The following is a 13,625-nucleotide window of genomic DNA, read 5'->3' on the forward strand; positions in this document are numbered from 1 at the left end:
TTGGTGCGCTTTTTTATAGTGGTTTCCCCTGTAGGCCTAATCCACTCTCAATATTTATATTTATTTTGCGGAGAGAAGTACGCGATTTATTAAACGCACGTTATCGAGATAGGTGGATAGGTCGTGGTGGCCCGATCACCTGATCGGCACGGTCGCTAGACATGAATGTATTAAACTTTTTTGTATGGGGATACATAAAAAGTCTAACCGAGCACCAGCGTAATGATAGAGAAATCGAGGTACGTGAAGCTATTGTTGCGGCCTTTAATACCATTACGCCGGATATGGAGCACCGTGCTACGCGCAACATTATTCCAAGGGCCGAACTTCGCATACGAGAAGGAGGACGACATTTCAAATTTTTACATTAAATATTGAGAGTGGATTAGGCCTACAGGGGAAACTACTATAAAAAAGCGCACCAAGCTATCTACCGCAAAGTGATGTGGAAATGATAGCGCATCATTGTCTTGCCATCGAAAAAACAATTCGAGAGGATAATTATTTTCCGGCGCGGTGACATCGCTCGTCATTCGATGCGTGATAATTATTTTTCGGCGCGGTATCGCTCGCCGCTCGCTGCGTGACTCTGCCTCTCTCGCTCAGCTGATACTTCCGATGCTAAGAGACATAAACAAGTAAGCCATTTTACATTTCTATCGATTCCGGCCTACCGCTTCCCACGCGCTCATTGGCCCAAACATTTTAATTAATAACATAATAATTATTGCGAATTTAGCAAAATGGTATAGGACTTTTTGCTTCAGATTGACCCGATCTATCTCCACTTTTCGTTTGGCTACTTACATGTCGGACAGCCTGTATAATAAGCGCGAGATGCACCGACGCTGGCTACTCGCTCGCTCAGTAATAGTATTGAAGTACCGTACGTATCGCGCCCGACTATTATAATCGCGAATAAGTGAAAGTGTATTAAATCTTGCAAAATATACTAAATTATACCTAACGTCCGGGAGTGTCTTATTTCGAGCGTGGATCCTAATCTTTTGGGCGTACAAACCCCGAAAAACCTCTTCCTTAGCGGGCTAAAGGCACAACAGACCAAATAAGACTATATTTTGTGCAATAAATGACAAAGAAATGACAGTCTTAAAAATTTCAAGTAAAAATTTCAATATTCTTTAAAGTACATTGTAATATATAATAACAAACATATATGTTGTTGATTTTTTTAGGGGGTTCAGATATATTTGTTATATAATTTTTTTTTAATTTAATTTTAATTATAATGTAGTCTTTATAAAAAATATGAAAATAAGAATTATTTTATACATACAATTTTTTTATATTACAGTAACAATATATATACATAAAAAACAAATAATAAAAATTTTAATAAACTCGCTTATACAGAGTGTTTCAGAACAACCTTCCATCCTTAAAATGACGTATTCCTGATACGATTCTAAGATGATTTTTCCTTTACCAAAATTTGAATTGGAGCGTAATTTTTAAGTTAAAAGCAAAAATAGTTAGCAAATCACGCGTCGAGTACCGAAGGCAGGCAGGAGCGCCGCAGCTGACCGTCCGATGTGTGATTACCACCGCATGAGTCGCTAACTATTTTACCTTATAACATAAAATTATATTTTAAATAAAATTTTGGTAAAGAAGAAAATGCCTTAAAATTACGTCAGGAATTATAAGACATTTAAAATAACGTCACTTTAGCGAAAGTTGTTCCGGATCGCCGCTCGTCGGATGCTGCGATCAGCTGATTGCTACACGCGATGTGTGTATGATGGAGTGTGTGCGTAAAAGAAAGGAAAAGACAAATAGAGAGAGAGAGAGAGAGGAATAGGAAGGGAAGGAGGGAATGAGGGAGAGACGTTTATACACACGCACGCACGTACGCATACACTTTTTTCTCGCTCTCTTTCTCTCTTTTACACAATACTTATACACTCTCTCATTCGGTCACTCATTCACGCACTCACTCACTCATCTGCTCACTCGCAGCGTAGCGAATCTTCATACTACGTATTATCGTTAACTGCTGCACGATTATTATTTAGCGATGAACCGCGGACACTGCGCGATCACATTGTTACGTTGCCTAGCGATGCGAGAAACGCGACATGTACCGTGCAAGTTGCGACGTGCGTGTGACGCGTGGCACGTGATTGACGCGAGATAAGAAGAACGATCTTTTAAAACCTTCGCATTACAAATGCATGAAACCTATAATGACATACTTAAAAAAATTACTTATTTATAAAAATTATAACTATTTCTAAATAATTATTATTTTAAAAAGCATATATTATACGTTATTACGTTTTCGAAATTATTGCATTCACGATGCGAAAGTTTGTCAATCGCAAGATTGCAAGAATAATGTAATTAATAAATTATACTTGGGAAAATTTATTTTTATTCTGCTCAAATCAGATGTTCCAACATTAAAATGTATAAAGTTATTAATTATGAGAAATAAGTAATTTTTTTAAGTACGTCATTATAGGTTTCATGTTTTCTACCGCATTCGTAATGCGAAAGTTTTAAAAGATCGTTCCTCTTATCTCGCGTCAATCACGTACCACGAGCCACACGCACGTCACAACTTGCACGGTACATGTCGCGTTTCTCGCATCGCTAAGCAACGTAACAATGTGATCGCGCAGTCTCCGCGGTCCATCGCTAAATAATAATCGTGCAGCAGTTAACGATAATACGTAGTATGAAGATTCGCTACGCTGTGAGTAAGCAGGTGAGTGAGTGAGTGCGTGAATAAGTGACCGAATGAGAGAGTGTATAAGTGTTGTGTAAAAGAGAGAAAGAGAGCGAGAAAGAAAGTGTATGCGTACGTGCGTGCGTGTGTAGAAACGTCTCTCCCTCATTCCCTCCTTCCCTTCCCTTCCTCTTCCTCTTCCTCTCACTCTCTCTCTCTCTCTCTCTCTCTCTCTCTCTCTCTCTCTCTCTCTCTCTCTCTCTCTCTCTCTCTCTCTCTCTCTCTCTCTCTCTCTCTGGAGGAGAAGACGTGTCAAACATCGCTCCGCAAAAGTAATAACTTTTAAACGGTTAAATAGTTACGAGGAGTGATAGAAAGTTATTCAAGTCATAGCGGCATAGACCGGCATTAGCCATGAGTGTTATCTAGCCGGGATATGCTATTTTGTGGGCGTGAGAAGTGCATATTCTGTTTGGGACATCAAAGTCTCACACGAAAGGTAGACATTAAAGGTGGACACAAAAGTGCTGACGTGTGACAGTGGAACAGAGGTGACTGATCGCTTACGCTGATATTAGCGGTTTCGGCCGATAATTATCGGTATGGACGATGAATATGCTGAATATCGATGCTCGGCATGTAAAAAGACAATAAAAAATCAGGTGGTGACATGCAAGTCTTGCTATCAGGTGAATCGTATTAAGCTGTTTTACCATCCAGGATGTGTAAGCAAGCATAGGATTTACGATAACAATCAAGAATTGGTACCGTGTTCTGGCCCATTTGACAGATTTACAATTGAAAGTGAAGCAGACATGAAGAAGGCATCGGCAGTGGCCGGGGGCGGTAGGGACAGGCTAGGATTTACAGGATCTACAGGTTCGTTTACGACGCCAAGTAGTGGAAATAGAATATCAGGAGCGAGTGGATCATCGACTATTGACGTAAAAATAGATTGGCTGGTAAAAGTTGTAAAAGAAATAAAGGATGAAACAGCATGTAAGAAGGAAATTAAAATGATGGTCAAGGAAATAGTTCGAGAAGAATTGGGAAATGTTAAGCAGGAACTGCTAGAAGAGTTGAAAAGAATGATACAGGGAGAAGTAGGTGGATCAACAGGAGGAATACAAAGGAGCTATAGTGAAGCGGTTAAAGAGAAAAAGAAAGAGAATGTTATAATTATCAAACCCAAGATTCAACAAGAGAGTGAAGTTACAAAAAAATTGATAAAAAAAAAGGTAGATATCAAAAACATGGCGATGGGAATAACGAAGCTAAAAAAAGGAAGCAAGGGGACAGTGATCATGGGTTGTGAAACTGGAGAAGAAATGAAAACGTTGAAAGCCACAGTGCAGGACAAACTAGGAGAAAATTTCAAAGTTATGGAATCACCGCAGATGAAGCCCAAAATAAAAATTATCAATGTCAGCGAAGAAGAAATGAGATTGGATGATGATGACTTAATAACTACAATCAAGAAGCAGAATAGAATTGATGCAATAAATGATGGATTCCAAATGCGAATAGTGAAGAAAATAGTTAAAGAAAAAAGAAATGATAATAATCAACTTAGAAGAAAAGAAAAAGAAGAAGGTTCGATAATAATTGAAGTAGATGAAGAAACGCATGAATTGATGTTGAAAAAAGGGAAACTAAATGTAGGATGGAGAAAATGTCCTATATTCAATCACATTAATGTTAAAAGATGCTTTAAATGCTGGGGATACTATCATATTGCAAAAAACTGTACGCGAGATGAAACATGCCACAAATGTGCGGGAAATCATAAAGCGATTGAATGTACGGCAACAAAGAAAAAATGTGTAAATTGTATGTTTAAAATTCGAACATACAATCTGAAGATAAGTGATGAACACGACGCCCTTAGCCCAGAATGTCCAACATTTAAAAGGGCGATACAGGAGGAGAAGAGGAGAGCCGGCTGGGAAGATGCGCAACTACAGAAGAAAGCGGAAATAATATTGTATACAAACGCGCAAAGTTTGATGGCGCATAAAGATGAGATACAACATCAGATTATGAAGAAAGTAAATCCGGCATTCAGAGCGTTATCAGAGACAAGATTGACCGCTGAAATTGAAGACAGTGAAGTGAACGTGCCAGGTTATAGTATAATTAGATGCGATGCTGAAAATAGAAATACAGGAGGGGTTGTTTTATATATAAGGAATGATGTTAAATATGAAATAGTATTAGTAAAACAATTAGAATCGAATTGTTGGTGTGCTGCGATTGAGGTGAAAGAAAAATTGTATAGGGGAATAATAATGGTAATATATCATTCACCGAGTGCATCGCATGGTGATTTCGTGAGATTTCTGGAGGATATAATAGAAGAGTTGATAATACGGGGAGAATGTATGGTAATAGGAGACTTTAATATAGATATTATGTTAGATTCGTTTTATACAAGGAAGTTACAAACGACAATGTTGAGCTTAGGCATGAAACAATATGTAAATAAACCGACGAGAATTACGAAAGATAGTAAAACAATTATAGATTTAATTTTTGCTAATAATAAAATAGAAGTGCAGGTAATGCATGAACCTAAAATAACGGACCATGTGTGGCTAAAAGTTGAACTGAATACGAATAAATTTGATAATAAATACAGAGAACTTAGTGTTAGGAATTATAGAGAGTTTAATATAGATGAATTTATTAAATTAGTGGAACATAAATTAGAGAAAAACTAAGATATGAATATCAGTGTGAGAGCGAAGAAATTTGTTGATAGTATAGTAAATGCGTTCGACGCTACAGCACCTAGAAAAAATTTTAGAATTCCGAGAATATGGGAAGGGAAAAAGTGGTTTTCGGATGAAATAAGAGAAGCAGCGGCCAAAAGGGATGAGGCATATAGGAAGGCATTGTATGCTGATACGGAACAAAATTGGTTGCAATTTAAAATTGAAAGAAATACAGTAGTTAAATTAATTAAGACAAAGAAGAAAGAATATTATGAAAATATGATAGATCTTAATAAAGAAAATCCGACATCTATGTGGAAAACACTAAAAGAAATAATTAGAGGCGAACCAGGAGGTAAGAGGGAAGTAGAGAATATAGATTTTGAAATATTAGACAGCACTGAAGGATGCCATATAGCAGATAAATTTAATTTATATTATATACAAAGTATTAATAGTATGGTAAAATCTATAAATAGGAGTAAAACTGGAAATGCATGTAAAAGAATTATTTATGTTATTGAAAACGAGGGAATTATGGAAAGTTTTGAAATGAATAGTATAGAGCATTTACAGGAAATTGTTATGGGACTACCGAAAAAGAAAGGTACAGAGGAGAGAATAACTAGCGATATATTAAAGGCAGCATTTTGCGTAATAAAACAGAAATTTGTTGATATAATAAATAATTCTTTGAAGGAAGGTTGCTGTCCAAAAAGTTGGAAAACGTCTACAATAATACCGATTCCAAAAATAGAGAAAGCTAGAAAAGCAAGTGAATTTAGGCCTATAAATATGTTACCAATATTTGAAAAAGTGTTAGAATTAGTAATTAAAAAGCAAATTGAAACGTATTTGGAAGATAACTGTATTATAACAGAACATCAGTCGGGCTTTAGAAAACAGTATTCGTGTGAAACAGCGATTCAAACAGTCATTGATGAGTGGAAATTGATAGTTAGTGAGGCAAAAATGGTAGGGGTAATTTTCATGGATCTTAAACAAGCCTTTGAAACAATAGATAGAGAAAGATTATTAGAGAAATTATATCAATATGGAATTAGGGGAATGGTTATAGAATGGTTAAGATCATATTTAAAGGATAGAACACAGCAGGTTCAATTTAACAATAAATGGTCTAAATTAATGACCACAGAATGTGGAGTACCGCAAGGATCTGTATTAGGACCTTTATTATTTATAGTATATATAAATGATAAATCTGTCCAGAAGGATGTAGTATAAAAATGTTTGCAGATGATACGTTAATATATGTAACTGGAGAAAGCAGCGCGGAATTAGAGGGCAAAATGAATATGGCATTTACTATAGTAGAAGAGTGGATGAATATAAATAAGTTAAAAATGAATGCAGGAAAAACGAAAAATATATGATTGTTAGAAGTATAAGAAAAGAACTGCGAGATAATATAACATTGAAATGTTTGAATGGAACTGAGATTGAACGTGTGGAAATAATGAAATACCTAGGCATAATTATTGACGATAGATTTAAGGACCACTGTGATTATATGCTAAAGACAATAGGGAAAAAAGCGAGTTTTTTTGAATAGAATAGGTAATTATATATCGGCATACACTAGATGTATTGTATATAAGACAATTATAGCACCTCACTTTGAGTATTGTGCGACGCTGTTAATTGATATGGGAGAAACACAGCTGAGTAAATTGCAAAAAGCACAAAACCGGGCCATGAGGATCATATTGCAATGTGATAGACATACCAAAGTGGAGCGTATGCTGCAAGCGCTGCAGTTTATGTCCATAAAACAGAGGCTATATTATAATGTGTGTATATTTATTTCTAAGGTTTTAAGGAACATGTTACCGGAGCAATTAAGAAATAGGTTAGAAATTGTGGGAAATGAGAGTGAAAGGCAAACACGACAAGCAGGGGATATTGCAATAAAATATCGCAGAACAAGGAGTGCGCAAAAGAGTATGTTTTACGAAGGAGTGAAAATGTATAATGCCTTGCCAGCTGAAATAAAGCGGAATGAAAGAATTGTGCCGTTTAAGCGAATGTTAAAGGAGTATATTGTAATTAATGTAAACTAGATTTGTATTACAAATAGCTGAGAAAGCTAATAAAGATCAATCTCTCTCTCTCTCTCTCTCTCTCTCTCTCTCTCTCTCTCTCTCTCTCTCTCTCTCTCTCTCTCTCTCTCTCTCTCTCTCTCTCTCTCTCTCTCTCTCTCTCTCTCTCTCTCTCTCTCCTCCCTCCTTCCCTCCTCCCTCTCTCTCTCTCTCTCCCTCCCAAGTGCATGCCTCGCGCTATCCTTCTCCCACATGCATGCAATATCTTCGCGCCATCCTTTTCCAACGTGCATGCATACGCTATCCTTGTCTTACGCTCATATAGACGCCTCGCGCTATCTTTCTCCCATGCCCGTAGAATATCATTAGCGCTATCTCTCTCACACCTACTCGCGGACGCCTTGCGCTATCTTCCCCCTCTCCGCGGCCCCCGCGCCGACCGTTCCGCCGCGATCCCCCTCCCGCTCTCCGTCGACCCCGCGCCTACCGTTCCGCCGCGGTCCCCCTCCCCCCTCTCCGAGGACCACGCGTCTACCGTTCCGCCGCGGTCCCCCACGTGACGTTATACCCCCGCGCCGGTTTTCCCTCGCCCCTCACCCCCCCTCAGAGGACTAGTGTTAGAACTCTCATAGCTACCTACTACTTAAAATATATTCCTAGCATTAATCCAATTATTTTAATAGTTTCTTTTTTTATCGGACGCAAAAAACAAATTTTTAAATGCAAGCGATATTGCATCGTATAATTTTATTAAAAATTATTGAAAGGAAAACTATAAGTATTAGTATTATCATATTTAAAATAGTTATGTTAAAAAGTCAAATATTACATATAGATAGCCAAGAAGCAAAACTCTGACAACAATAAATATTGGAGTGTAAATCAAATGTAAGAAAAAAGTGACAGAAGCATAAACGAAGCTTCTAGAAGACAAAAATTAAAACAACAAAACGTAAAAAAAACCGCTTCTTTTACGTTTCGTTGTTTCAATTTTTGTCTCCTAGAAGCTTTCCCGAGCAACACATATTGGTTGACCAACGGTTGGCTTTTAATCGGAAGCATCGGCAGTTGGGAAAACAATGTTAGACCGACATTGTTAAAATGCTACAATCCGATGAATCAGTTAGATAGCTTTTTTCTTATTTATTTGATACGAATGAAAAGGCATTGTTGTGTTTCTTTGTAAATTTTAACTGTTATTTTTTAAAATCTGTCTGCAGTATTTTTAACTATTTTAGTATACATTATTAATCGATTGACGACGTAATACCAACCGTTTGTTGAATGACGTTTAGCCGACGTTAGACCAACCAGCCAATAATTTTTCTCAAGGATAATATATATGTATATTTAAGAAATTTCTTTGATACATGAGTGGCGCTGAGCACACACAGATATGGCTCCTCTTTGCATGCATATCCCCTTCATCTTCGTTTTGACGGGGCCGCGTACCCATACATCGCAACTGCCATTCGGATCGTTTTATGGGTGCTTGTGTTAGTGCGTGGTATTGCATTTCAAACAATTTAGACGAGGATGGACGTTTAATAATTAAAATAAGAAAAAGAAGAATCGTGCTCTTGTTTGGATTACAAGTGAGTAACATTTTTATTTGTTTGTATAAAGATATTTATGGTATTTACTGAACTTAACAACGGAAAGTAATTCTTAACCTAAAATAATCGTGTTTGCTTGGCAGAAAATTATATTGTATTAGGAAGTTAAACGTAGCGTTAAAAATATAGTCAGTATAAAATCGTTGAATAACCCAGACAGCACAAGGATGTCTTTAGGACGTCCAAAGGGCATCCAGGACATACATGTAGGATATCCTCAGGATATCCCATTGTAATCCTCGGATCTCCTCTGGATGTCCTGAGGAAGAGTAAATGATAGCCGTATATTAACCTCTGGAGAATCCAGGGAGATCCTGTGGAACATCCTAAGGATTTTTATAGGATATGTTAGGGATATTTTTCGTATGTTTCAAAGAGCAAATTTTAAAATTTCAATATAAATTAAAATTATGTTTTGTTATTTACTGCCAATATTAAAAATCTAATATTAAAAATAGTTCACCGTTCTTTAATATTTGAGGCTTTCGTGCTGTACATGAATATTTTAGGTTTGGCTCCCGGGTTTGAGTTGTGTAATATTTTCTAAACAATCCAATATCTGAATTCCCTATGTTGGGATTGCATCAGAAATTGAACTGATAGAAAATAATTACATTTGTAATTTCCTGTCAGTTGCTCTTTGCAAGCTTTATATAATTCTCATACCAAATCTCAAATACGAGTTCGCGTGTCGCATAGCGGTAAACAAACGAACTAGCGGTTGAATACTATTGTTTGTAAAGTTTTTGGAATGTTGCGAACAGTAACATTTCTCATAAAATATTAAATAAATAATAATTTTGGATATATGAAAATGTGCGCATCAAATTCAATTATTAATATTAAACGAAATTAATGTTAACAATTAATTGCACATGTATATGTCCTCTGGAAATCCAAAAGACATCCAATATAATAGACAGGGCAGATATATCCTACAGACATCCAGGGGTTATCCAGTGGACATTTATAGGACATTAATACTTATTATAATACTTAAGATTTCTAAATTATATTAAATAGCCGACACAACTAAAAATAATTATGTATGCATATTAAATTTTTATAAATATATTTATAATAATATATCTTAAAACATCCTACAAATGTCCTGAACCGTCCTGGACATATTCAGGATGATCCTGAGGATGTTTTGTGCTGTCTGGGAATTTATTTGACTTTTCTGAAATACTTGAAGTACTTAATTATTAGTAAAAAATTATTAATAATTATAAATAATTATTAATAATTTTTTATTATAGTATTTCTATATTCTTCTAATCTTTTCTTTGGCAATTTCTAATAGATGTGTCATTGTTATAGTTATTATTATCCTATATGTATTATCATCTGAATATGATGCATATTCATAATTAATATCACGTAATTTCTAATTGATTATGTATTTTTATTGTAGAACTAAAAATGGCACACAGAGTCCGGAAGTATAGAGAAATTAAGAAAAGGGTAAAAGTCCATATGAAAGAATTTTTAAAGAAAGATAGCGAGAGAGTAAAAATTGCAATGGAATCATACTTAAAAGATGTCACTTATCAAAGAAATAACACAAACGATTTCTATTAATTGATTGATAATAATAATGAAAATATAGATAGTACCCAGACAGCACAAGGATGTCCTTAGGACGTCCAAAGGGCATCCAGGACATACATGTAGGATATCCTCAGGATATCCCATTGTAATCCTCAGATCTCCTCTGGATGTCCTGAGGAAGAGTAAATGATAGCCGTATATTAACCTCTGGAGAATCCAGGGAGATCCTGTGGAACATCCTAAGGATTTTTATAGGATATGTTAGGGATATTTTTCATATGTTTCAAGGAGCAAATTTTAAAATTTAAATATAAATTAAAATTATGTTTTGTTATTTACTACCAATTAAAAATCTAATATTAAAAATCTAATATTAAAAATAGTTCACCGTTCTTTAATATTTTAGGTTTAGCTCCCGGGTTTGAGTTGTGTAATATTTTCTAAACAATCCAATATCTGAATTCCCTATGTTGGGATTGCATCAGAAATTGAACTGATAGAAAATAATTACATTTGTAATTTCCTGTCAGTTGCTCTTTGCAAGCTTTATATAATTCTCATGACCAAATCTCAAATACGAGTTCGCGTGTCGCATAGCGGTAAACAAACGAACTAGCGGTTAAATACTATTGTTTGTAAAGTTTTTAGAATGTTGCGAACAGTAACATTTCTCATGAAATATTAAATAAATAATAATTTTGGATATCTGAAAATGTGCGCATCAATTCAATTATTAATATTAAACGAAATTAACGTTAACAATTAATTGCACATGTATATGTCCTCTGGAAATCCAAAAGACATCCAATATAATAGACAGGGCAGATATATCCTACAGACATCCAGGGGTTATCCAGTGGACATTTATAGGACATTAATACTTATTATAATACTTAAGATTTCTAAATTATATAAAATAACCGACACAACTAAAAATAATTATGTATGCATATTAAACTTTTATAAATATATTTATAATAATATCTTAAAACATCCTACAAATGTCCTGAACCATCCTGGACATATTCAGGATGATCCTGAGGATGTTTTGTGCTGTCTGGGTAATAATTATCATGTATATGAAAATTGTATGAATGATTTAAAAAATGATTCTGATGATACTAATGATTATTGTGAAGATCTTAATAGTAATTTCGATAATGAGTCTGCATCATTTTCAAATGACAATATGTCACAGAGTAATAGTGATACATCTATAAAAAGTGAAATACAAAAATGGTGCATCAAAGAAAATATTAAGCATTCATCGATAAACAAATTATTAAAAATTCTGAAAGTACACACAAATATTGAAAATCTTCCCAGAGATGCACGTACCCTATTAAAAACAAGTAGAACAACACTTGTAAGAAAGTTAGGCAGTAGTGGTGATTTGCACTATATCGGTATCACTCCCAATTTACAAATGAAGCATAAATATTATGGCGACACTATTCAATTGACTTTTAATGTTGATGGAATACCTATATATAAAAGTTCCTCAAAGCAATTTTGGCCAATACTTTGCTATGTTATTGATAAACAATATCAGTATGAGCTATTTTTGGTTTCTTTATTTCTTGGTGAAAGTAAACCAGAACCAATTACTGATTATTTTGAAGACTTCGTACCAGAACTCAAAAAATTATGTGAAAATGGATTTTTCCATGACAGAAGTCAAATGGAATTTAAAGTTGTAATCAGAGCTTTTATCTGTGACACTCCAGCACGTTGTATGATCAAATGTTGCAAGTTATTTATTGCATATTCAAGATGTGACTGATGTGAACAAGAAGGTGTATATATAAATCATAGAATGACATTTCCATTACAAAATGCACCATTACGTACTGATGAAAGTTTTACTTCAATGTCAGATCCAGATCATCATAAGTCAATATCTCCTCTATCAGAATTAAATATTGAGTTAGTTTCCCAAATTCCTTTGGATTACATGCATTTGGTTAATCTTGGATGCATGCGTAAGCTTCTAATTATGTTATTAAAAGGAGATCTACGTGTTAGATTATCAACTAATTCTATTCACTGAATCTCCAATGAATTAATTGCTCAGAGAATGCATTTCCCAATTGAGTTTCAAAGGAAACCACGTAGCTTAAAGGAAATTGCATATTGGAAAGCACCAGAATTTCGGCAATTCCTTTTGTATTTTGGAATAGTTGTTTTAAATAACAATGTGCCTTTCGCAATTTATAAACATTTTTTGTTACTACATGTAGCTTCCACTATCTTATGTAGTACGAGTTTAATTGTACATTATCTTAATTTTGCTTCCGATTTGTTGAGATCCTTTGTTAATCACTGGTCTAAATTATATGGTGCTGACACAGTTGTTTATAATGTTCATTGTTTAACACATTTAACAGCTGATGCAAAGAAATATGGAATTCTTGACTCATTTAGTGCTTTCCCTTTTGAGTCCTTTCTTTTTCAGTTAAAAAGACTTTTGAGAACTTCTAATCAACCATTACAGCAAATAGTGAAAAGGCTGTCAGAGAGCTCACATGTATTAGTTGCAGAAAACAAAACACTATTACATGATTATACAAAAGATAAAAAATTTCGCTATCATGTTGTATTAAATTCAAGGCATTCAGATGGACCTCTGACTGATTTTCCATGTCGTGTACAACAATTCAGGAAGGTGAAAAGCACTGCCTTCACTTTATCAACGTTTTCCGGGAATAACTGTGTCAGCATGAAAGACAATAACATTGTAGTAATTTACAATTTTGTCGAATTGAATAAGGATATATATATTATTGGATTAAAATATTTGCAAATAGAAGATATGTACAGTTATCCGTGTTCTTCATCACTTTTGAAAATATTTAAAGTTTTATCGCTATCCAAACAATATGAAGTTTGGAATATCAGCTCTGTTTTCTGTAAAAATGTTCTTTTGAAATAGTCTCTTTTCTCGATATGTCTTCCTCTTCTGCATATACCGTAAAAAAAGAAAGGTATA

At 34.8% G+C, this 13,625-nt stretch overlaps 1 pseudogene; it reads left to right on the plus strand.

The window, feature by feature from the left end:
* The first annotated feature begins 11,369 nt into the window (after positions 1-11,369).
* On the plus strand, positions 11,370-13,624 carry LOC138940705 (uncharacterized; annotated as a pseudogene).
* Position 13,625: the final 1 nt, after the last annotated feature.

The sequence above is a fragment of the Polyergus mexicanus genome, unplaced genomic scaffold, assembly GCF_030449975.1.
Source record: "Polyergus mexicanus isolate NDT 795.1 unplaced genomic scaffold, iyPolMexi1.0 SCAF_17, whole genome shotgun sequence".
Taxonomy (NCBI): Eukaryota; Metazoa; Arthropoda; class Insecta; order Hymenoptera; family Formicidae; genus Polyergus; species Polyergus mexicanus.